Source organism: Dama dama, chromosome 9 (assembly GCF_033118175.1).
Source record: "Dama dama isolate Ldn47 chromosome 9, ASM3311817v1, whole genome shotgun sequence".
Taxonomy (NCBI): Eukaryota; Metazoa; Chordata; class Mammalia; order Artiodactyla; family Cervidae; genus Dama; species Dama dama.
The window spans coordinates 55,730,292-55,756,680 of NC_083689.1; the positions used below are offsets into that span (position 1 = coordinate 55,730,292).

General features: G+C 44.0%; 1 protein-coding gene across 6 annotated transcripts in view; it reads left to right on the forward strand.

The window, feature by feature from the left end:
* The window catches only part of LOC133062507 (uncharacterized), a 267,806-nt gene that overhangs the window by 62,135 nt on the left and 179,282 nt on the right, over positions 1–26,389 (forward strand). For 4 of the 6 annotated variants that reach the window (XR_009694182.1, XR_009694184.1, XR_009694185.1 and 1 more), the window contains exons 4-5: positions 302–373; positions 802–901. The exons of 1 other annotated variant lie outside the window; for it this stretch is intronic. The gene's annotated coding sequence lies outside the window, so the exon portion shown is untranslated. Of the gene's footprint in view, positions 1–301; positions 405–801; positions 902–26,389 lie in introns of all 6 variants that reach the window. One more of the 6 variants, XR_009694183.1, reaches the window with a different exon arrangement.

Genomic DNA, 26,389 nt, shown 5'->3' on the forward strand with positions numbered 1-26,389 from the left:
TCTGCATATAACATATATCTATGGAAAAATGATACAGTTTTGCAAAAAGTTGCTCAGCCACTGTGTACCACTGGTGCTAATATAACACTAATCTGTGGAACTTTGAATAGGAACAGAAGCAAGAAAAGGGACGTTCGGCCTTCTTGAATTTCTCATTTTGCAAGAACGTGTTGCATTTGTGCTGAGAGGAAGGGTTTGACAAGCTCATTTATCTGCTCTCCTCAAGTGCTCCCAACACTCTACAGCCGTATTTGTCTTTATTTATTTATTTTTTAAGCTGTATTTGTCTTTGTCTCTTCAGCTGGCCAAAGCACATCTACCGACCTTCTCCATTGGACGCAGTTACCTTTTGTTTTCAAGACCTGGGGCAGAGGTGTGAAGTATTTCTCTGGGACCTGAACTGTGTTAGTCTTCAAAGCAGATGTTGAGGGTTATGGATGATGCCGTGTGACTCTGAGGGATGGGGTGCCGATGTGTTGTTTAACTTGTACCTGTGGACTGTGATCACTGGGACCCTCCTGCCCGCTGGGGCCCTGAGCAGGGGCTTTTCTTGCCTGATTCTAAAAGACTAGTACTGTATTTTCCAAGAGTCCTTTATACATTTCCTCTTACATTGCATTGGCCAGAATTAATCACGGGCAAAAAGAAGGCAGGTTTCTATGAGTGATACCAATCACGATGGGTTCACCGGAATGAGCATGTGGCCCCTGAGCAGATTTGGGATTCTGTTAGGAAGGAGGAGAAATGGTTTGGTACCTAAACAATGATGTCCTCTCAATAATCACTCCCATTTTCCTGAAGGATTAAAGGCACACACCTGCGAAGTGGTGAGACTGTGATTGGAACCCAGGAAACCCGAGTGTACTGTCACCCTCACCACCCTGCTGACTGCTTGTGGCTGGTGAGTAGGGGTTAGCTCTACTGGGGAGTGAGGACATAAACGGGGTGAAAAAGGCATGCTGGGCAGAGGAAAAGGGATGTGCAGAAGCCTAGAGGGAGACAAGAGATGGTGTGGTCTGGCTGAGGATTGAGGTATTTTGAGAGAACCTCGGTCTGTTCTGTGAGAGGTGGCATTGAGGGATGGGGCTACTGGGTGCAAACGGAAGCAGGCAAGACTGGAAACAGGCTGGGCTGGGAGGCTGTTGAGATTCCAGTAGTGGGGAGAGAGCAGTAACTGAGATAGGGGAAAGAATGTATGTAATCAAGAGACATGTAGAGAACAGAATTGATAGGATTTCTATATCAGAGAGGAGGAGGAAGAAGAACCAAGGTTGAAACCTGAGTTTGTGACTTGGAAATGGGTTAATGGATGTGCCAGTCACATGCAGAAAATAGGAGGTGATGCCAGGGATGAGGGAGGTTGGGAATATGAGTCCACTCTTTCCTGGTTTAGTTTGATTTTGGACATGTTGAGTTCAAGGAGGTAATAGTGGAGCTGCCCTGTATTCATTAGAACCTGAAACTCAGGAGAGAAGTGTGGAGAGATGAGGACTTCTTCCTCATGTAGACCCTATGGTTTCCACTAAGGGTGAGCATGGAATGTGTGAAACGAGAGTCCAGGACAGAGACTCAGGATCCCAGTGTATATGAAGGAGCAAACTGTGAAGCCATTGCCTCTAATACAGTAAGCCAGGAAATCTGGTGTCACTGAAGCCAAGCCAAGAGAGCTTTAAGATGGAAAGAAAGATGGTACTTGAGAAGTGAATGCCGAGAAGGTCATTGATGATTGTAGCAAGAGCAGTGTCCTTAAGTTCAGGAGGAGACGGCCAGAGAGTGGGCCGTTGATTGGACACGGGGAGGTGGGGAAGTCAAGGGAAGGTGATACATCATTCGAAGTATCTGAACATGAAGGGAAGGGTAGTGGTATGGGAGGATCCGGGGAAGGTTTAAAAAACTGGGGAAGACTGGAGCGTGTTGAACTGCGGGAGAAAAGTAGACCTCTGGGAGACCAGAAGTTGAAAATGCAGAGAGGAGATGGGGAATGAATAGTACAAAAACCAAGTAGGCATGAGTGCGTGGGAGCCAGGCCTGAGGTAGAGACTGTCTGTGGGCGGGAGTGGCTCCCATCTGAGTGGGTGAGGACGCAGATGTGGAGAGTGTGCGGTACGGGGAGGCTGATGTTTGTTTCCTCTGTAAAGTTGCTGGAAGAGAGGCCCAGGTAGGTCCCGTGCGGTATCTGGGACATACTTACATTAAAAAGTATTCATGGTATATCTGAAATTCAAGTTTAACCCATTTTATCTGGCAGTCCCATCTGGGACTGGCAAAGGATGTAGCTGGTCCTGCTGGGGAGACATAGGACCATAGCAAGTGGTGTCGCAGGCAGGCTCCAAGGAGCTTGCTCTGTGAAGTGTCGGAGCAGGGGAGGTGGTAGGTGTGAAGGTGGGGTTGGCTGTGGCTCTTACTTGGGAGGCTCTGGAAAGGTCTCCAGCAGGACCCAGCCTCTTGTGTGTCGGTGTGGAGAAGGCAGAGGGTGTGGGGTGTCTGGATTAGACAGTTTGCCATCTCACTTGGGTGAAACCCAGAGGTTTCATCACCCTCGTCTGTGAGGCCCTGCCCTCCCTCCCACCTCATCTCCTGTCCTCTCCATGGTTGTGATCCCTGCAACCTCTGGGCAGCTTGCTGTTCCTTCAACACCCCAAGCCTGTTTAGATCTCAGGCCTCTGCTCCGGTGATTCCTCCTGTCTGGAATGCTTCTCCTCACAGTAACGGCAAGGTGTCTGCCTTGCTTGCTGTGCGTCCCTCGGAGGCTCTTCTTGATCCTTTATTGCAATGGCACCACCCCCTCCACGTGCCAGCCTGCTCTGTTTAGATTCATGTCATTTCTTACTTCCTGATGAACTGCGTGTGTTTATCCATTTTTGGTCTCTTCCCATTAAAATGAAAGTGCCACGAGAATAAAGTAAAGATGTTATTTTGCTCTTGGATGTAACCCATGTTCCTGGGTACATATAGGAAATTTAAGCATTTGGGGTGTGGGGTGTGTGTGTGTGGGAGGGTGTGTGTATCAATGATCAGCAATAAAAGGAGTGAACTACTTGACATGTGCAACAACATAGATGAATCTCAAGTGCGTTCTAAGTGAAAGAAAGTGAGTGAAGTTGCTCAGTCGTGTCCGACTCTTTGCGATCCCATGGACTGTAACCTACCAGGCTTCTCCATCTGTGGAATTTTCCAGGCAATAGTACTGGAGTGGGTTGCCCCCAGACTTAAAAGGCTGCACACTGAAGAACTTTATGATATTCTAGAAATATAACTTCATGGTACTCAGTTATAAGACTTCAGAGCAAATCAGTGGTTGCTAGGGGCTGGGAGTGGGGAATATGGAAATGTTCTATACCCTGATTGTGGTGGTGGTCACACATGGCTGTGTGCATTCACTAACATTGGTAGAGCTCTTTACTAGAAAGGGTGAATCTTACTATATGTAACTCATACCTCAAACGTGAGTTTAAAAAAATGCATCCTCACTTAGATTGTTGTTGTAGTATTTGGGCATTTCTTCTGAATGTACACTAATAATTCATTTTGCCCTGGTGGCAAAGTAACCCCAGCTCGATGGTGTCATTCATGCTTACCACTGCCAGTGAATGCCTATGCCAAGAAACTAACATGTTCTTAAAGTAGGAGATTCATTAAGACGGAACTCTGTTTTTTTTTCCTTTCCAGCAGCTCCCACTCCCTTCTAGGAAGAGAATACCTTTTCCTTGTGACTGGAAGGCCTTTGCCCTGTGTCCCTAGGAGTGGACTGTTGAACGTAGCCAGCTGAGTCCTTCCTGGCACTTCTCTGCCAGAATTCTTGGGGAAGATGATGTACTTTTACTGGGATTGATAGGGTATAAATGTAAGCCTGTTGGTGAATACCTTTTTTATTGAAAAATTTCTTCCACTGAAGGCAATTTATTGGTTCTGTTGGTGAATATCTTGGTCACTAAATGGAGAAAGACAAATAGAGCCCTGATGTTTGAACACCTAGATCCCATCATGCCTGAAGCTATATGTGTACTCCGGACAACCTAGTAATGTGAGCTAATGAATTCCATTTTTCTCCACTTAAGCCATCCCATGTCAACTTTGGTGGCTTCTATTAATCATGGCTGAGTGATTTCTGACTCATATGTTGAAAATAAGAAGTTCTTGATCTATGAGGTGATAGGATTGTAAAAGATTAGATAGTTAACTGTATTAATGAGTTGTGAGAAGAAGTTCACCTCATTTCTCTGAACCTTTTCATTTTGGAATCAGGAACAGGGACAGGGTTGATACGGGGATGAATGAGGGAAGTTGAAGGGTGAGCAGGCAGGCATGCCCCAGCCAGATGGGGCTGGGGATGCCAGGGCCCCATGCCCTCCCAGCTAGGGGTCCCTGGCTGGCTGAGGAGAGCCTGCAGTTGGTGGGATTGGAGAGAGCTGAACTGTAAGCCAGCTCTGGGCTCCTGCCCTCAATTCCTGAGTCTTAACTTTGCTCCTAAACCCTGAGTGCTGCCTGCCTGCCCTCCTCAGAGTTTATAAGAAGGAACCCAAGGAGCTGACAGTCTCTGAAACAGTCATGAAAACCGGCCCTCTGTGGCTTCATTTGCTTAAAGGTAGAAGGCTGGACAAGAAAAGGACTAGACAGACCCTTGGTGTCTGAGGGACTTGGAGGTTCAATCCACATTCTTTGCATGAATGGAGAGTGATAGATCTTAGGTGAGAGGAGGATGAGTGGAAACATGAAAGTAGGGCCCAGGGACTGAGCGTTCCTTAGGGGTCAGGGGTGTGCTTGAGGAAGAAGTTTTCTGAAGAGTGTGCTGGGCAAGGGGCCTGAGTCAGGTTCCTGGCTGGAGTTGTTTGTTTAATGCCTTCTACATATTATAAAGAAGGGAAGACATCTTTTTTCTTTTTTGTTGTTCAAAGAGTTTTCTGTTGTTTCAGGGTTTTTCTGAATATAAAAGATTTTTTTTATTTAAGGATTTTGAAAATACAGAAAAGTAAAAGTAATACAGAAAAGTAAAAGTAATACAGAAAAGTAAAATAAGAAAATAAAACCAGCCATGATAATGCCACTTCCTGAGATAGCACTGGTAATACTTTTGTTTGTCCTTTGAGTATTTATTTGTGTTCCTATGTGTATTAGAGATGACTTATATGTAAAATTTGGGCTTACCTTGTAGCTCAGCTGGTAAAGAATCTGCCTGCAATGCAGGATACCTGGGTTCAATCCCTGGGTTGGGAAGATCCCCTGGAGAAGGGAAAGGCTACCCACTCTAATATTCTGGCCTGGAGAATTGCATAGACTGTATAATCCTGGGGTCACAAAGAATGGGACACAACTGAGCGACTTTCACTTTCATATGTAAAATTGGATTCTACTCTCTATATAGCTTTAGAATTTGTCTTTCACTTAATAGGAAATATAAACATTTCCCTTATCTCTGCATTTTTTGCAGCCTGATTTTTTTAGCTTTATTGTATTTCACCATAGAGTTGTGTCCTTATTAGAAGATCGTTGCCAATTTTTACTGTGGTTAAATCTTTAAAGATGTAATTTTTTTATACACATTCTTGAATAATTTTGTAGGACAGAATTTTAGAAGTAGAATTGTTGCGGGAAGGGGGACCCTTTCCAGGACCCGAAGCTGGGCTCTTATCTAATGCTCAGAAATGAATTGTCCAAGGAGACACATCTGCTGACAAAGCAAGAGATTTTATTGGGAAAGGGCACCTGGGTGGAGAGCAGTAGGGTAAGGGAACCCAGGAGAACAGCTTTGCCACATGGCAGTCTTGGGTTTTGTGGTGATGGGATTAGTTTGTGGTGCTGGGTTGTCTTTAGCCAATCATTCTGACTCAGAGTCCTTCCTAGTGGTGCACGCTTTGCTCAGCCAAGATGGATGCCAGAGAGAAGGATTCTGGGAGGTGGTCGGACCTGTGGTGTCTCCTTTTGACCTTTCCTGAACTCTTCCAGTTGGTGGTGGCTTATTAGTTCTGTGTTCCTTACCAGGAACTCCTGTCATAAAATAACTCATGCAAATAGTTACTATGGTGCCTGGCCATAGTAACGGTTTCAGTCAGTGTGTTTCCCCTAACAGAATTATTAGGTTGCTTGGGATGTCCACTTAAGAATTTTTGTTGTCATCTGGCCAGGTTGCCACTGGTTAAGTCAGGCCACCTTGCTGTCTACTAGGATTTGAAATTCTCTGAGTTCCAGCCCTTGCTGGGTATTATTGAGATTTTAGGAAGTTGCTAATTGACATGTGGGGAAAGCGCTCTCATTTTTATTTTAATTATGTCCTTTTTCTGGTTACCATTAACAAAGGATTCCCATTCCTCCCCGACCCCCACACCCCCCCACCCCCAGCTTAGAATTAAGTTATTTGTATGTTTTTGTGAATTGCTCTTCGTGTCCTTCATTCATTTTCCGGTTGAGGTTCTTGTATTTTTCTTACTGACTTATGAGGACTCTGTTTATAGTGAGATTATTAGCCCTTTGTGGGAATTGATACATTTCTAAGAGTGTTGTGAAATACTTTAATAATGGATCTTTTATCAAGGTCAAGGCAGAAGTCTTAATTCTGGTGGGAGTCGGGTAGAATCTGATAATGTCCACCAGCTTCCCCACACATAAATCCAGAACAGTGTGCGTCTTACTATGTTATAATGTCTCAGTGCAGCCAGGCTGTTAACGTTATTTCACAGACAGGTATCCTTAGCCCAGAGATGGGGAAATGGCTCAACCTGGCAGAGCTGGCTACAGACAGAGCTGAGGCTCGACATGTGTGCTCAGATGACCACTTTGCATCTCTTGGAACATCTCCATCTCTTCTCCCAGGTTTCTAGACCCTCCCTGGAGGCTTTGGGGCCTAGATGATGCATGTCTTTATACTAGCCACTCTACTAAAAGACAAAATCTGTTTGAAAACCTGTGTTACAGGTTTTTCCAGAATTTGTAGCTTTTCAGAATCCCTCTGTTCCCCTTGCCCTCAGCACTTAATGTTTGGATTTCTCAGGCTGCAGCTTCCTTTGTATCATGCCTTCACTGGGTCCAAAGGACCCTCCCCACCCCCACCCCCCCACCCGACTTGAGGCAGGCTCCCCAAGAGTGGTCCCTCCTCATGCATTTCTTCAGGTCACTAAGGATGTGGACTCTCTCCCTCTCTCAAAGGTTTTTTTCATTTAAATATGTGCATACATTTTTTCTTCTGCTGCTCTTTCTTCCTAAAAGAATGAAGTTCGAGGCTTCAGTTGCTAAATTTAGCTCTTGCTGACGCACTGGCCTTCGCCAGCAGTCTCCTCCTGTCTCAGTGTTTCTCTTAGCCTCGCTTTGGGTGGACGAACACCATCACATCCTACATAATGTTTAGCTCTGAGGCGTTCCCAGATGGGGAATGCATTTCTGTATTTTCGTGTTCTCTGCGTGCATAGACGGCTGGGAAGTGGTGGGCTGGCAGCCAGCCTGTGAGAGGCAAAGATCCACAGGGCAGGGAAGCAGTGCCTTGGTTGTTGGAGGTTTGCTTGTGCTGAGCAGGAGAGAAAGGTTACTTGCAGGAGATCTGGGATGGGATTTGACTGGGACATGACTGGAGAATTTTCAGGAAGGAAGGCCCTCCTACTTGAAGCAAGTCTTAGGGTAGTTAAAGAAAAAAAATTTTGATGCTTGTTAGAATGATAAAGAATGTTTTATTCAGGGATATTTCAGTAGGGGTACTGCAGTATCCGGTTGAACTCTGAACACAAGGACAGGTAGGGATTTAGCCCCAAGGAGCAGGATGAAGGCCTCAGTGGACGGAAAATTACTAAGAGGAGGCATCCAGGGCAGGGGATTCTTACTAAACTGATCTAACAGGATTCTTGCTAAAGGCAGGCCAAGGACTGACACATCAAAGGTGGGAGAGTCTCTCTAAACTGACTTAGCAGGATTCTTGCAAAGACTGGGCTATGCAGGCCTGCCTAGGAAGGCCAAGGTCAAGGCCCTTTGAGAAGAGGGCTTGGTGCTCAGAGAAGCCTAACGAGAGTTTGATCAAGGGGATAGTCTTTGTCGCCCGTCTTCTTGTTCAAGGACAGAGGAGACATTCTTCTTTTGAACAGTGTAAGTTCATTTCTTGTTCAGTCACCGTTTGTTCATTCAGGACAAGCTGCACCATCTGTTGGACTCATGCAGTGGAGGATGTTTGCTGGATAGTGTGAACCATCAGGCATTTAAATGAGAGAGTTCATGATTGTTGTGGTGGTGAGTCTTTTGAAGTTTTTATCACACTGTAGTCTGGCTTCAGCTTGTGAGACTTCTTTAGATCTGGAGGGGAAGGTCAGCCACCACCAGCTTGGATTTCTGATAAGGTCAGGTTGTAGTTCTCAAGGAATCCATGCCAGGAGGGTGGGAAGAAATGGGAAACTAGAAGAAAGGAGAATTTGGTGAGGACAAAAACGTCTAAGATGGCAAGATCCAATCCAATTTATGGTGGGGGGTGGTAACAAAGTAAAAGTAATTTACCAAGAGGTGAAAACTAGGTTAATGACAAAGAGCAGGACCAGAATTGCATACCCATAAGGGTGTGCTGTAGTTTTTTATTGAAACATAACATTTTCCTCTACTGTGTTGCTGGTCACTGAGTGGGTGTGTTAATGTCAACGTGGAGGTGGCCTGGGGTCAGGCAGGCTGGGGTCAAATCCCTGAACCAGATGAGAGATGTCAAGTAAGTTGGTTGCCTTCCTAGTTGTCTGTTTCCTGGGTTACGAAATAGGATGTAATCATGAACTAACATTTACTGAGTGTTTCTCACGGGCCAGGTACTGCTGTAAGCATTTGACATGCTTCAGCTCTTTGAGTAATAACTAAAGGCAGGTAAATGACCATCTCTTCCATAGAAGAGTAAACTGAGACTTTAATAGATCACATAACTTGTCCACAGATGAGCTGACCTGCATGGAGAGTTTGGGGCTCATGCATTTAAAGTGGGTTGGGTACTTGCTAGGTGCTGGCAGAGCCCCTGTCTTTTGCCCTCTGAGAGCAGCTCTCCTGTGAAGCAGAGGGAGCCTCTGCCCCAGCCTTTCGTGGCCCCTGGGCAGGACACAGCTGGTGGAAGTGGGGAAAGTGTGTCTATCTGGCCCAGAGCTCATGCTCTCTGATCTGCTGTGCACCCTCAGTGACCAAGGAGGCTGACCCAAGCTAGGGGAGAACCCGTGTGGGGACCCAGAGGCACTGGCAAAATAGTGGGTAAGGGCATGGCCTTTGAAATCAGACAGACCAGGGTTCAAATTCCTAGCTCTGACACTTCTTAACTGCGTGTTCATGAAAAGTGAGTTAACCTTTCTGACCCTTGGTTTCCCCTCTAGATTGAGGGGTCATGACTATGAAGGAAAGTGTGGGGAGGATATGAGACAAAGTCTGTACATGAGTATCCAATGCGGACTTGCTGGTGGCTCAGGGGTAAAGAACCCACCTATCAGTGCAGGAGGTGCAGGTTCCATCCCTGATCTGGGAAGGTCCCCTGGAGAAGGAAATGGCAACCCCATCTAGTATTCTTGCCTGGAGAATCCCATGGACAGAAAAGCCTGGTGGGCTACAGTCCATGGGGTTGGAAGGAGTTGGACACGACTTAGTGACTAAACAACAAGAAGCATCTAATACATGGTGGCTGCTGTGGTTGTGTAGGACTTGTGGAGCCCTTTCTGATCTTTAGGAAGGGCAAACTCTGGAGGGCAAGCCTCTCAGATACAGGAGAGACCTTGGGCTTTATTTACTTCTTGGGATGTATCCCTGCGAGCTCTTTGTCAGAAATATAGCCACTGAAGTTTGGAAGGATGATGGGGAAGACTGGGGCTGGATATGGCACTCCTAGAGTGATCCACTTCCACTCTTCTTAGTGATGGCCCAACATAAGAGGCCAGTAGGATATGGTAAGGATTAAATGCCCATGTACATGACCCTGTTAGCCTCGTGCTTTACGCGTGAGGAGTCCCCAGTTTCTAACTGTGGCTCATTAACTTGATTCAGCACTGTTTTAGATTCAGAGTTCGCAGTGATGAACCAAGCCCCCATCCCCACGGAGATCCCATTCTAGAGAAGATGCACAGTAAAAAAGCAGGCAAATAGGTTTGAATGCAGTATTGGTGAGTGTAGAATAATACAGCAGCATAAGGGGACAGAAGTCTTTTTGGAGTGACCAGGGAGGTGACATGTGAGCAGAAACCCTAGTGAAGCAAGGGTGCCAATCCTGGGAATGTTGGAGGGGGGGCGCATCCCAGGCAGAGGCCCCAGGGTGGGGCTGGTATAGTGGGAAGCCCCCCAGGAGTGGGGGGGCAGGGAGAGATAGGTGGGAAATGAGGCCAGGCTGGAAACCACCAGATAACATCAGCCTTAAATGAGTGGAATGGTTTAGACATTCATTATTTCCAGATCTCCCCAGGCAGGTTTAGCTCTCCTTCCCTGGTCTGTGTCCTGTGTGTGCATAGCCATTGTCGCAGAAGTCCCAAAGGGTTAGGATTGTTGCCCTTTGCACTCTGAGTCCTTGAAGCCAGCGACCATATTGATTTTGCTTATGCCTGGTACCTAGCATCAAGTACATCCTTCACACACTTAAAAATGAATTTGAGTGATAATGGGTGCTGTCTCTCAGGGGCTTTCTATGTGCCACTTACTGTGGTAAGAACTTTATGTATTTTATCGTCCTGTTCAGTCATTAGAGTAGCCCCTCCCTGAGGTGTTGTGCCTATTTATATGTAAAGAAATAAGCTCTAAGGCAGGCCCGTGTCCCAAGGATACACACCTGGGGAACCTGCAGAGCTGGGATTTGAAACCAGGACTGGCAGGGCTGTGCTTTCAACTGTGACACAGCCGAGAGTAGCTGCGGTTTCTGCCCTTCCCGGGGCCGTGGTGTGCACTGTCGAGGGTCCTGGCACCGGTCAGTTGTCTCGGTCCCTGAGGGGTCACTTTGCATCCTGCCTGCCTGTGGCATCCTGCAGGGCCATCCGTCAGCCCTCCTCACTGCTTTATAATCCACAAAAGGAAAAGTGGCACTTAGAGCGAATTTATTCAGGTGGGAGCTGCCTAAGACATGAAAATAAGGCTTTTGAGCTGCTGCACATAAACTGGAGTGTAAATGAAAAGCTTTTTATTTGGTTTCAGAGCCAGACTTTGAGCAGCCAGTGGGCCGTGTGGTCTGGAAGTGCGCATTACAGGCAGTGGGTCGGAACGGGGGCACTTTGAATGGCCAGGAGGGCAACTGGCTCTGGCGCAGCTGGACCAGCCAAGAGGCGAGGATGTCAATAAACAGGACACAGAAAGCCTTTGCCTGAAAGATGGAAGGCAGGGAGGAGAGGAAAGGCCATGCCTCGCTCCCGGCATATTTGAGAAGGAACGTGTTTGAGGTAACCCGTGTTGGCAGCTTTTATAGCTTCCTCCCAGTAATGTGCTGGGCAGGCCCAGAACAGGCTGGTGTTTTATTTTCATGTAATGGAGCCCAGTGGATCAAGGGCAGCTCTCCAGCAGCGGCTTGCCTTGGACCCTGCCTGTGGAGGGAGGCAGGGGGGCCTGGGTCCAGGGCAACAAGAACCCGCCCACCCCCTGCAACAGCCTGCTGCCAGGTGAGCCTCAGGGAGGCAGAGGCAGGGGCAGGATGCCCGGCGCCTCTAGATGCTGGCTTGGCTTGTCGTGGTTCTTCAGCGTCCCCTAAGGTTGGTGTCAGTGAGGGAAGTGGTGGCAGTGGGAGAAGGCAGGCAGCCATAGGTCCATGTGAAGTGCTGGGGCTTGGGACCTCCATGGGAGCCGTATTGTGGAGAACTTAAAGAATGGTCTCTGTGCTTTTGCTTACAGCCTGCCAAGGCACTTTCCATAACTAGATTTAACCTACATTTAATATCTCCCCTCTTTGGTAATATGTACCTACGTGTATGAGGTATATTTGGACATGGGATTACATGTGTGGTTAAAAATATATCTTCATTACATTTTTTGACCTGCATGAGTGTGTTCCACCCCATGCTGTCTCCATATTTTTTGAGAACCATGGGCTGTGGGACACACACGAGTAACTACTATGAGACACTAACAAAAGTCAGACTTCCAGTAGGATCTGCTATTTTGTTTTTGTTACAAACTCTTTCCCCTAGTTTTCTTCCATGTGTTATATGGAAACAGTATGCACATTAAACATTTTTTAAAGCATTTTTTATCCTAAGAACTGTAGGTTTGTTTTTAACTTGTATTGATTGTAGGAAAATTAGAATATCAGCAAAAATAGAAGTCCTTTGCAACCTTATCATTCAGTATTACATATAATATAGCTAAACAACAAGAACAAGAAGCACAGGGAAATAAATTTAGTATCTTGTAACAACCTATAATGGAAACTAATTTGAAAAAGAATAGATGTATATGTAACTGAATCACTTTGCTGTATACCTGAAACACTGTAAATCAACTATACTTTTATTAAAAAAAATCCATCATTCAGAATAATGGCCACTGATGGTTTTGTTGTTTGTATGTTCTTCCAGACTCTTTCCTAATGACTATAAATTAATGTCAAGTAAAATCTAATTGATGGCTAATAGATGAATGTTATTATTTGCCAGCACTTTACATGTATGCACTGATTTAATCACTCAACAATCCAGTGATTGGTTTTATTATTATTATTAATTTTATCATTTTATTGTGAAATTATATCTCACATACTGAGAAGTACAAAAGCAAAAGAGAATACAGAATATTAATATTTATAATGCAAACAATTTTGTAATTAACACCTGAATCAAAAAATAGAATACCACTATCAACCTAGATGTTCTTGTGATAGTACAGCTTTTCTTAAACAGTCATCAGTACAGTTCAGTCACTCAGTCCTGTCGGACTCTTTGCGACCCCATGGACTGCAGCACACCAGGCTTCCCTGTCGGTCACCAACTCCCAGAGCTTGCTCAAACTCATGTTCATTAAGTCGGTGATGCCATCCAACCATCTCATCCTCTGTCATCCCCTTCTCCTCCTGCCTTCAATCTTTCCCAGCATCAGGGAGTTTTCCAGTGAGTCAGTTCTTCATATCAGGTAGCCAAAGGATTGGAGCTTCAGCTTTAGCATCAGTCTTTCCAATGAATATTCAGGACTGATCTCCTTCAGGATGGACTGGTTGGATCTCCTTGCAGTCCAAGGGACTCTCAACAGTCTTCTCCAACACCGCAGTTCAAAAGCATCAATTCTTTGGCACTAAGCTTTCTTTATGGTCCAACTCTCACATCCATACATGACTACTGGAAAACCATAGCTTTGACTATACGGACCTTTGTCGGCAAAGTAATGTCTCTGCTTTTTAATATGCTGTCTAGTTTTGTTATAGCTTTTCTTCCAAGGAGCAGGCATCTTTTAATTTCATGGCTGCAGTCACCATCTACAGTGATTTTGGAGCCCAAGAAAATAAAGTCTGTCACTGTTTCCATTGTTTCCCCATCTATTTGCCATGAAGTGATGGGACTGGATGCCATGATATTAGGTTTTTTTAATGTTGCGTTTTAAGCCAGCTTTTTCACTGTTCTCTTTAACTTACATCAAGAGGCTCTTTGCTTTTTGCTATAAGAGTGGTGTCATCTTCATGTCTGAGGTTATTGATATTTCTTGTGGAAATCTTGATTCCAGCTTGTGCTTCATCCAGTTTGGCATTTTGCCTGATGTACTCTGCATATAAGTTAAATAAGCAGGATGACAATATACAGCCTTGACGTATTCCTTTCAAATTTGGAACCAGTCCGTTGTTTGATGTCTGGTTCTAACTGTTACTTCTTGACCTGCATACAGATTTCTCAGGAGGCAGGTAAGGTGGTCTGCTCTTCCCATCTCTTTAAGAATTTTCCACAGTTTGTTGTGATCCACATAGTCAAAGACTATAGCATAGTCAATAAAGTAGAAGTAGATGTTTTTCTGACATTCTCTTGCTTTTTCTATGATCCAGTGGATGTTGGCAATTTGATCTCTGGTTCCTCTGCCTTTTCTAAATCCAGCTTGAACATCTAGATGTTCACGGTTCACGTACTGTTGAAGCCTGGCTTGGAGAAGTTTGAGCATTACTTTGCTAGCATGTGAGATGAGTGCAGTTGTGCAGTAGTTTGAACATTCTTTGGCATTGCCTTTCTTTAGAGTTAGGATGAAAACTGACCTTTTCCAATCCTGTGGCCACTGCTGAATTTTCCAAATTTACTGGCATATTGCGTGCAACACTTTCACAGCAGCATCTTTTAGGATTTGAAATAGCTCAGCTGGAATTCCATCACCTCCACTAGCTTTGTTCATAGTGATGCTTCTTAAGGTCCACTTGACTTCACACTCCAGGATGTCTGACTCTAGGTGAGTGATCACACCTTTGTGGTTATATGGGTCATTAAGATTTTTTTTTTGTATAGTTCTTCTGTGTATTCTTGCTACCTCTTAGTATCTTCTGCTTCTCTTGGGTTCATACTGTTTCTATCCTTTATTGTGCCCATCTTTGCATGAAATGTTCCCTTGGTATCTAATTTTCTTGAAGAGATCTCTAGTCTTTCCCATTCTATCATTTTTCTCTGTTTCTTCGCATTAATCATTGAGGAAGGCTTTCTTATCTCTCCTTGCTGTTCTTTGGAACTCTGCATTCATGTGAGTATATCTTTCCTTTTTCCTTTGCCTTTCCCTTCTCGTCTTTTCTCAGCTATTTGTAAGGCCTCTTCAGACAACCATTTTGCCTTTTTGCATTTCTTTTTCTTGGGAATGGTCTTGATTACTGCCTCCTGTACAATGTCACCTCCATCCATAGTTCTTCAGGCAGTCTATCAAATCTAATCGCTTGAATCTATTTGTCACTTCCACTTTATAATTGTAAGGGATTTGATTTAGGTCATACCTGAATGGTGTAGCTGTTTTCCCTACTTTCTTCAATTTAAGTCTGAATTTTGCAATAAGGAGTTCATGATCTGAGCCATGGTCAACTCCTAGTCTTGATTTTGCAGACTGTATAGAGCTTCTCTGTCTTTGGCTGCAAGGAATATAATGAATCTGATTTTGGTATTGATCACCTGGTGATGTCCATATGTATAGTCTCCTTTTGTGTTGTTGGAAGAGGGTGTTTGCTATGACCAGTGCGTTCTCTTGGCAAAACTCTGTTAGTCTTTGCTCTGCTTCATTTTGTACTCCACGGCCAAATTTGCCTGTTACTCCAGGTATCTCTTGACTTCTTACTTTTGCATTCCAGTCCCCTGTGATGAGAAGGACATCTTTTTTGGTGTTAGTTCTAGAAGGTCTGGTAGGTCATCATAGAACCTTCTTCGGCATTAGTGCTTGGGGCATAGACTTGGATTACTGTGATACTGAATGGTTTGTTTTGGAAATGAACAGAAATCATTCTGTCATTTTTGAGACTGCACCTAAGTACTGCATTTCGGACTCTTTTGTTATGACTAGACGGTCATAGTTTTATTATTAAACATCTTATTTGATGAGAAAGCTGAGGGTTTACACAAAACCTCAAGTTTTGAGAAAGCTGAGGGTTTACATAAAATTTCAAATTTAGATTTTTGACCTTATTTTTTAATAACATTTTAGATGCAGTAATATCTTAGTGTGTTTGTCAGTTTTTAAAACAACTTGTTTTGAAATAGTTTGACTCAGAGGAAGTTGCAAAAATAGTACAGAGAATTGCTGAGTAGCCTTTACCTTGCTTTCCCCAGTAATACCTTCTGTAATTGTAGTAGACTGTCAGAACCAGAAAATTGACGCTCCTATTAGGTTAAGTCCGATGTTTTTTATTAATGTTGAATTTTAAAAAAAAATAGATAACTTAAAATGCATCATACCTAATAACCTAGTTCAGTAGTTCTTTGTTAAATATACAGTGTCTAAGTAAGAAGCAGATGTCGCCCAACCCTAGCCAGGCCCTTTCTTTTACTGCTTTCTCTTCCACCTTCTTCAGAGCTTTAGCTGCCAGTCCACTCCACTTTTGTCACCCGCAAAACAGACAGAATCCACCTGCTTCCCCTGCCTTCCCAGCCACAGTCATGGCCTGTCAGCAAAAGCAAGGCTCACATATGGAATTGAACACTTGTGTTTCTTGGAGAAATCAGGGTGCCCTCTAGTTGGCCCCGAAGGAGCTCTGACCAAACTGTTGCTGGATTTTGTGCATGGAGCCATGGGTGTACAGAGTAGGGTTGTTCTAGACCCCCACCCACCCTGCTTCAGTAATCCCAGATAGTTGACCTGTGCAGTGTATATGTGTGTGTGCGCATACTTGTGTAGGTGTAGAAGAGCATCTGGTGGTCTGCATGGACCTCCTGAGCACTGGGGACCAAGCTCTTGCTTGCTGAATCTTCTGGCCACTCTTGGTGGAGAAGGGGTCCCAGACCAGGGGCTGGCAGGGCCAGGGTGGAGGATGGTAACTTACAGGAATGCCATCTGAAACAGCAGTGAGAGCTGGTCTGCCAGTTAAGCTAGGGTTGCTAAAAGGCATCACCACCCTAAACTCATTACATGCTGAGTCCTGTTCCCCACCATCCCTGAGACACGCAGAAAGATGGAATTGCTTCACGTGAAGCCTCTCCAAGCTGATTCAAGTGAAAGGAGATTAACTTGCTCTGGCCTTGGAACTGTACTTCCCTAGCTCCACAAAGCTCAGTCTGCAGAGCTGAAACCTCTGGTCTGCAGGGGTGAAGAGTTGCCCTCCCTAAACAAGGTGGTGGGCTACCAGGAGAACATTCCAGGTCAGCAGTTGACACATGGCTGCCAGAGGGTCTTTCTGAAGGGCAACTAAATGAGAGAAATAGCAGGAGTTCAGTTGCCCTAGTTTTTAAAGTAGATGGTAGCAGTTTAATATTCACTCATTCTTCCAGCCTTGGACCATGCAATATATAATACAAACATAAATAAGACTTGGTCTCTGCCCTCAGGGATGGTCCATAGTCCAATAGCATCAACAGCCCCAGGAAACCTGTTAGAAATGCGGAATCCTAAGTCTCATCCCAACTTTATTAGAATTTGCATTATCACACACTTTTATTGTCCAGGAGTCCCCCCTCCCCGCCGTGCTTCACATCTCCATTCAAGCCCACGTTTGCCCCTGCCGTATTTCTTCACCTGTGACAACACTTGTCCATTGAAGAATTTTTTTCACTAATTATATGTTTGAGTTGGCACATGTGATAAAATCTCTTTGTCATCCTTGTTGGAATAGAAGAGAATTCACTAGAAAATAATTAGAATGCAGCATGATCATTGCACTAAGGTACAGGCTGTGGACAGCTAGAAGAGAGACCAGCGCTTTCCGTGAGGAGTTCTATGTTGTAGTATGTCCCCTCAAAAGATGAGTGAATCTCAACCCCCAGTATGTCATGCAACCTCATTGGAAGTAGAGTCATTGCAAATGTAACTGGTTAAGATGAAATCTTACTGGAACAGGCTAGGCCCCTAATCCCATGTGACTGGTGTCCTTTTAAGAAGAAGAGATGGAGAGGCAGTGAGAAGGCCACGTGAAAATGGGACAGAGATTGGAGTTATGTAGCTGCAAGCCAAAAAGCGTCAAGGGTTGGTGTTGATACATGCCTGAAGCAGAGAGAAAGTAGAGAGAAAAGTTTCTCTGTAGATCCTTTAGGGAGCACATGGCTCTGTTGACACCTTGACTTGGACCTCTAACCTCCAGAACTGGAAGAATATGTTTGTTGCTGTAAGCCCCACAGTTGACTGTACCTGGTTATGGCAGCCCTAGGAAACAAACACAGGGGCGTGGAAGGAACAAACAGGGGCAGCTGAGTGGATTTGCTGGGCACACCCAAGGGAGGCAGAGGCAGGTAAGGGAGAGGGAGCAGGGGCTTGTTCAGATAGTCAGGGGGCAGGTGCTGGGACTTTAAACCCTGGGAAGGGGTAGATCTTGCTGTTTGGAGAGAGAAGCTGGGGCTGAGAGCAGCCTCAGTGCCAATAGAAAAGCGGCGAGGTTGTGTAGGTCTGCCTCCGTGTGAACATACAAATACTTTAAACATTTAGGTAGTGAAAAAGGAAAGAGAGGCAAGAATCTTCATCTGTAGGACAGGTAGGTAGTAGGGTTTCCATGAAGCTCTTGAATTCTCTTGTTGAAAGTTTGTGGTGTACTCTTCGCCTGGTGCTGTGATAGCAGAGGGATGTAGCTTAAGATCAGAAGAGGTTCTTGCCGGAGGAGCTTAAGTTGTGGAGGGCAGATGATAAGCAGGGAAGAAACACGCAAACAAGATAACTGTGGATGGTGATAAAATTCTTTGAAGGGAATAACCAGGTGATAGGAGAGAGTGATCTCCAATGGGGTAGTCAGGGAGTTGAGGATTAAGTGAGATAACTCCCTATAGCATGTGATAGGTGCTAGATATGGTTATTACCCTTGCTTCAAGGATGAACATTTTATCTACTGGCTCTCTTTGGGGTTTTTAATTTGCAGCAGTAGATGATGGATTTCCACCTTCAAACAAAACCTCTGTTTTCTTGATATGCTGGGAGCAACCTCTGTCTTCCTGCCATGGTGGCCAAATGGGCTTCTCAGTCTCTGATCACAGAGTCCACCTCTGCTGGCTTCTCTGTCAAAAGCAAGGGTCTAAAATGGGTAGAGGATTTCAGAGCCTTCTGCTGTCCCCTCCAGTCCTGGTAGTTCTCTTCTAGTGGCTTCTGATTCCTGACCTGGTCTAACTCCGCATGTTGGAGAGAGGCTTTTTCTGTTTATACACTGCCTTCTCCTGTCCTCCCTTGGAAGCCGATCCCCTTCCCCACTCCGAGTTGGCCACACATCTCACCTCAGCCTCTTTCTGCTTCTGCCTGATCACACTGCCTGTAAGCCTCCCCTTCCTCGGTCTCCTCCTTGTTGGTTGAGTGCTTATTCTGTGCCCAGTTCTGTGCTCGGTGCAGGGAGTAAGTGTCTGAGTTAAGAGGCCTGGTCCCTACCCCTGGAGTACAGGCATGTAGACTAAGACACTGCTCCCACTGGCCAGCCTACCAAAGGAAAATCCCCTGGGACCCAGACTGGCAGTGAGATAGGTGCCTGGTACTGTGAGAGTCTACGGTGGGGAATCTGGCCTGGTTTGGAAGACTTCCCTGGAGAGCTGAGGTCAAGGGCACAGCTATTCAAAGACAGGGTGGTGAGAGAGAGAAGCTGGGAGGGGAGGGCGGAAGCCTCCTAGGGGCAATGAGAGAGCTCTGCCTACCTTGTCTGTGCCAAATAGCACCCCAAATAGCCTGGCTGCCTGCCCTTCTAGCCCTTCTTGTCCAATCCAGTGGTCATTTCACCGGCCTTGTCTTAATTGACTTGTGAGCACTGTTGGGCACACTTGATCACTCCCCTCTTTGGAACAGTTTTCCATGTGGCTCCCAGTATACCACGCTCTCTGCTGGTGTTCTTCCTGCCACCCAGCAACTCCTCCTCAGACTCCCTTCTTGATCTTCCTCTTCCTTCAGGCCTTACCTATTGAGGTCCCCAGGGTTTTGTCCTTGGATCTCTTCTGCCTACCCTCACTCTCTTGGTGACCTTCAACTCTAGCTTCAAATGACCTGACTCCTCAGTGTCAGACTCATATATCCAACAAGTCAGCCTCCCCACTCGAATATCCATCAGTCATCTTAAAATTAACAAGGCCCAAATCAGTTTGTCTGCTTCTCCCTACAACTTTATTCTTCCTGCAGTCTTCCCTGACCCTGGGAAGTAATTATTCCAAGGTGTATTTAAGCCACAAACCTTGGAGTCAACCTGGACTCCTGTCCCCACCCCCCATCCACTCACACTCAGAGCTTCAGTGAACCCTGTGTACTCGGTCTTAAGAGTTTATCTCGAGGCCATTCACTTCTTTGCACCTCCATCACCAACTTTGCTCTAAGACAGCAGTGTCTCTTGCCTAGAATATAGTGATCAGACCCTGTTTCTTCTGTTCCTGACCCTGCCATTCTCAATGCGCAGCCAGAAGGATCCTTCCAAAGTATAATCGGGTCATGGTTATGTCACTCTGTTCAAAATCCTTCAATGGCTGCACATGTCACCTGGAATAAAAGCCAGTCTTTTAAAATGACAGTGGCCTACAAAGCCGTACTGGAACTGGCCATCTGCTGTTTCTCTGATCTCATCTACTGTTACCCGCCCCTTGCTTACTCTGCCCCAGCTGTACTGCCTTCCTTGTTGTTCTTAGAACATTGTAGGCTTGCTCCCATCTAACAGAATTTTTGTTATTTCCTCTGCCAGGAGTATTTTCCCTCCAGGTATTGATAAGCCTCACTTCCACTCTTTTATCTGGTCTTTAAGGTGACTCCACCCCATCTGAGTTTTCATTCCTTTCTCCTGGGTCATTCCTTATCCCCTTCTCCTGCCTTGTTTTCTTCCCTAGCACTTGAACTTTGTATTTAAAGTACATATTTTGTGTATTTTGTCTTTCCTGATTAAAATGTAAGCCATGTGGGGGCAGGGTTTTTTTTTTTTTTTTTTTTTTTTTAATGTTTTTCACTGCCATGTCTTTGGCATTTAGAACAGTGTCCAGTACATTTTGTTGTTCAGACACGAAGTTCTGTCCGACTCTTGGTGACCCCATGGACTGCAGCATGCCAGGCTCCTCTGTCCTCCACTGTGTCCTGAAGTTTGCTCAAATTCATTTGAGTCCATTGAGTCAGTGATCCTATCTAACCATCCAGTACATAGGATATGTTAAAACATATTCAAATGAATTAATTCATACTGATAAAGTATTTATAGATTAAGCTTAAAAATAGTGAATCTTCAAATCTATGCACAAGATAGACCTTTCTGTTTGGTTTGGTCTATTTTCCTCCTGGCAGTGGTTTGTAGTTTTCAGTGTATAGGCCATGCATGTCTTTTGTTAAATTTATCTATACATATTTTAAGTTTTTAAAGTGCTATTGTAAATGGCACTATTTTAAAATTAATATTCCAGCGCTTATTCCTGGTATATAGAAATACAGTTGATTATTATATATTAACTGTTTTGATTTTCTGTCCTGCAACTTTGCTGTATTTGCTTATTAGTATTAGTAATTTTTCTGTAGGTTCCTTAGGATTTTCTACATATACAATCAGGTTGCTTACAAATTACAGTTTACTTGTTCTTTTCCAATTTAATGCTTTTTATTTATTTTTCTGGCTTTGTGCCCCTGGCAAGGATTCTAGTCCAGTGTTGAAGTGCTGAGTGAACATTGCTTTATCCTATACTTGGGCAAGTTTCTTTTCTTTCTACGTCTCTCCTGGCCCATATCTGTATCTCTGTAGCAATTTTACAGTCCTCTATACATTGCGTCTGAGGACCTTCACTCCAGAATCAGGGTCCATGTTAGTGGTTTGGGACCCTGCCCTTTGTGGTGATGCTGGAAATGTGGCAGGAGCAATACCCAGCTCTCCTCTGCCAACTATCAGGCCATCTGCATCTTTCATCTTCTTAGGTGTGTAACTATAAAGGAGTCTTAGGATAGGCAGGCGGAGAAGGCAATGGCACCCCACTCCAGTACTCTTGCCTGGAAAATCCCATGGACGGAGGAGGCTGGTAGGCTGCGGTCCATGGGGTTGCTAAGAGTCGGACACGACTGAGTGACTTCACTTTCACTTTTCACTTTCATGCATTGGAGAAGGAAATGGCAACCCACTCCAGTGTTCTTGCCTGGAGAATCCCAGGGGCGGGGAAGCCTGGTGGGCTGCCATCTATGGGGTCGGACAGAGTCGCACACGACTAAAGCACCTTAGCAGCAGCAGGATAGGCAGGGTTCCCCGGGCAACTTAATTTTTTAAAATGTTATTTTGTTTTTGGCTGGTCCTCAAGGGTAGGACACTGAATGAAGTGTGTGCCTCTGTGTGCAGCACAATCTTGTCATTGTCTGTGCAAGGCTCCTCCTGCCTCTCCTGTGATGCTGTTGGTTCCCATTCCTCCTCCTCCCCTGCTTCCGTTTCCTCCTTTCCTTAGACTTTGTATGTAGAAGAGGTAGCCTTTTTTTAATGCATTTTTAGAAAGTTTGTATAGTTAATTATGTTGAAGTTTCTAAAACCTTTAATTATATAATTGTGATATTTTAATATCTAAGTGGTATTGTTACAGAAATCATTTTGATTCTTAGTTCAGTGTCTTTAATATCTTTGTGTTGCTAATGTATGATAACATAACCAGCTGCACACACAAGATAAAAGATTAATGCCATAATTGAATTTAAAAGGAAAGATGAAAGGAAGTTAGTTTATAATAAAATATATAATTTGATATATAAATGCACAGGCACAAATGTACTAGAAGACATGAAATTGCTGCTTTTAAGGAAAAACTTTAGATTTAAGAGAAGTTAAGGAAAGATTCAACTACAATTTTTGAAACTTAAAGTTTTTGTTATTTTGAAGCAAGAACTAAATAGATATCCATGTGACTATAAGCAATTTACCCACATGAATATTTGGCAGGACATTTGAGAGTCCTGTGGTGCATGGGGTATGTGTTCCCTGTGCATTATAAGTCCTTGAGTATCCCTGCCCACCAGTTGCTGGTTGAGCTCCTTTCCTCAGTCACTGTGGCAAAAATGCCCCCACAAGTGTCCAAAATGCCCTCTGGAGATGGATCACAAGCCTAAATCTAAAGCCTAAACTATAATACTTGTAGAAGAAAACATAGGAGAAAAATCTTTGTGATCTTTGCTTAGGCAAAAATTTCTTAGATATGACACTAAAAGCCTGATGCATCAAACAAAAAATCGATAAATTGGACTATATCAAAGCTGAAAACTTTTACTCTTCAAAAAATACTGTTAAGAGAATGAAAAGACAAGAATTTAAAGCCACAGACAGGGAGAAAATATTTGCATAGTGTAATTCTGATAAGGAGTTTGTTTAGTAATTTATAAAGATCTCTTAAAATTGAATAATAAAACCACCCAATTAAAGAAAAATGAGGAAATAATATGAAAAGACACTCCATCAAAAAAGGAATATGGATAACAAACAGATGGAAAGATGTTCAGCATCATTAGTCATTCAGTTCAGTTCAGTTCAGTCGCTCAGTTGTGTCCAACTCTTTGCAACCACATGAATCGCAGCACTCCAGGCATTAGGGAAATACAAATTAAAACAATTTATATGTTGAATGATGCACACTATGAGAGAACACTAGTACCTGTTAGAATTGCTGGAAATTGAAAGACTGACCATACTAAGAGTTGGCAAGGATGTGGATACTTGACTCTGCTACGCTCCTGGTGGGAAAGTTAAATAGTATGGCCACTTTGGAAAATAGTTTGGCAAGTTTCTTAAAAAGTTAAGTACAAAAAAAAAAAAAAAAAAAAGTCAAGCGCATACTTCCTTTGTTACCTAGCTATTCCACTCCTAGTTATTTACCCAAGAGAAAAGAAAGGATGCAAGCTGATTCATATATGAATATTCATAGCAGCTTTATTTGTAGTGGTCAAAACCCAGAAACAACACAGAAGTCCATTTGCAGATGAACGGATAAAGAAATTGTGGTATATCCAAAATGCCCCTAGAGAGGTGTTTCCCCTCTGACAACCTCCAATCCAAATTTCTTAACTTTATAGTCAAGGCCCTTCAGCCTCAATTTCAATTTCTCTTTCCATCATTCTTTCCTGGCATTTCCCTTCTAGAAGCTCTCTGTATTGAATGATCGAAGTTCTCTGAACACCCTGAGTGCTTTTATAAGATCTTATAAAATCAGATTGCCCTGTCTCTTATTGTGACTTTCTTATTGCAGCAGATTCCTACTCCAGGCACTTCTTAGCTGTTTGTTCTCAGGCATCTGCATCTCCTCCAGACTGACATGCTCCTTCACTTTAATCTAGAATAGCTCTTAAACGTGATACAGAACGCACTGATGACTGTGTCTGCTGCCTGAATCCTCAGTTCCTCAAGTGTGGGAAGTGAGGCTTGGTCTTTTGATTAATTTAAACTTTTGGGGTTAGGTTAGAGTTTGGTAGACCAGAAGTACTTATAAATGAATGAACAAATGAATGATGTGGTGTTCAGTTGTATGTTTGTTGAAAAACTAGTGATCTCGGCAGCTGGGATGGTTTTATATATATAAGTTAGATCTTTTATTAAACTGAAGATATGCTCTCTTTCATCACTGATACCAGACGTCATAACCCTAATCAGTTGATGGGTCACTGGGACGCATACTGTCAACTAAAGGTTCTTATGATGTATATGACTGAAATACTAATAATCCAAGTGTTTTTCAAGTAACTGATTAAATTGTAGTTGATGCATATAATGCTGTTGTGTTGATTAAAAAGACTGAGGTAGTTCTGTACAAATATTTCTGATGTGGAGATATGTAAAAAATACAGTATTGAGTAAGAAGAAGTTTCAAAAGTATAGGATATGATCCTGATTTTTGAGAAACAAAATGGTATATGCATATAAATCTGTATGTATACTATATTAGTATGTTCTTGGAAAAGTCTTGAAAAATACTTAGGCTGAACCCAATGGGGAAAACTTCTTTTCTTTCTCATTTTCTCCCTTAAAAAAATCACTTTATATGCTTCAGCATAATTTGATCTTGTTATGAGCATGTTTTGCTTTACTAATTAAAAAACCCACAGGGCTTTCCTGGTGGCTCAGTGGTAAAGAATCCGCCTGCCAATGCAGGACACATGGGTTCCATTCCTGATCCACGAAGATCCCATATACTGTTGAGCAACTATGCCCATGTGGCATAACTATTGTGCCTGTGCTCTAGAGATTGGGAGCTGCAACTACTGAGCTAACGGGCCACAATGACTGAAGCCCTAGAGCCTGTGCTCCCCAACAAGAGAAGTCGTTGCAATGAGAAGCCTGCACCACAGCTAGAGAGTAGCTCCTGCTTGCAGCAACTAGGGATAAGTCCACACAGCAGCAAAGACCCAGCACAGCCAAAAATAAATGAATAAATAAAAATTTTAAAAAACCCTACAGAGATTTAAAATCTATGCCTGACCAGCAAGACTTACTATTGTAAACTTATTTCAGATACTTCCAAAAATTAATTCTTAGTTTAATTTTAACATTTTAGATTTATGTCACATTTTCCTAAAATGCAAGCCGCTTTCACCTTATGATCTGATTTTCACCTTCAGTTAACTTTTTGCGGCGGTGAAGGGGGAGGTGAAGTCCAGGAGGGGTGGATGCTGTATCTAAGTTAGTGTCTGAGTGTGGATTGCAGCCTTGTTCTCCTGCTCCTAGGAAAGCTATGCCTCCAGTTGACAGAAACAGGATGTTCTCATTTCTTCAGGTGGGTAAGCACATGGGCTTTGCAGTCACACACCTGTTTTTGACCTCTGGCTTTACCACCTACTAGCTGTGTGACCTTGGCCAAGATTCTTAAAGGCTATGAGCTAGGTTTCCTCATCTAGAACATTAGGATCCTTGTAGTATATATGTCCTGGGGTGGTTGTGAGACTTGAATGTAAGGATCTGAAATTAGTGAGGTGCTTAATAAATGTTAGCTTTTGTTGTTACTTTTATGAAGGAAAACATAGCAGTAGAAAGAAATGAGACCAGATTAAAGGAAATCAAAGGAAGAAAAGGACAATTTTTTATAAGGGCTGAAGATATGATTTCTAGTTACTATCTCCCCTCAAACCCTTCTCTATTTTTTTTAAACTGTCGTGGGAGTGTGTAATTTCCTCGGTTCTGTCTCGTCACAATGAAAATTTGAAGCGACGGAAGTTCAACAGAAGTTAAAGCCCTTGGACAGACCATGTCTCAGCTCTCGGACAGATCAGTGTTACAGCTCTGTGTTACAGCTCAGTTTTATTTAGAAAATAAAAGGAAAATACATCCTCGAAGCGTGAGGGCATGTTGACCCAAAAAACGCGAAGAGAAGAGAGAGAGAGAGAGCGCGCGAGTGTGCAAGAGGGAGGGATGGAGGGAAGGAGGCCCCTGGCCTTTTGGCTCCTCTTTTTATGTTTTTTTTTTCCCTCCCCCTGGGCCTGCCCTATGTAAATTGGGCTAGCCAGGAGTGCTGTCTATTCTACCTGAGATCCTCAGTCTGGTCCTAGGACCTTCCTTTATCCCTATTTTCACGGGCTTTTCCCTTGTCTTTTAGCCACCACCATCCTGGACTCCTTTTTCGTATTCTAACCACCTAACAAAACTAAGCCTTCTGTTGTTAAGTGCTAGCAGATAGCATCACTGTTAGCTTAGTAGGAATTGTAGGAAGAACTGGAGAAAACACTTTGCAGTGTGAGGAGAGTTGAGAGAATTGCGTGGGCTGGTGAAAAACATAGGCAAGGGACGGAAAGCCTCTTTGCAGTTCTGTAGTGATCCAGGAAGCCAGCCCTGCCATGCCTCATAGCCCCCAGGGTGATGGCTGGTCCTGAAAATACTGTGGAAGGAACAATGCAGTAGCCCTGGGCTAAAAGCTCCATGAATTCCTGAGCAGGACCATGCTTTCCAGTGGGCTCTTTGTGCCTAGAACATCTCTGT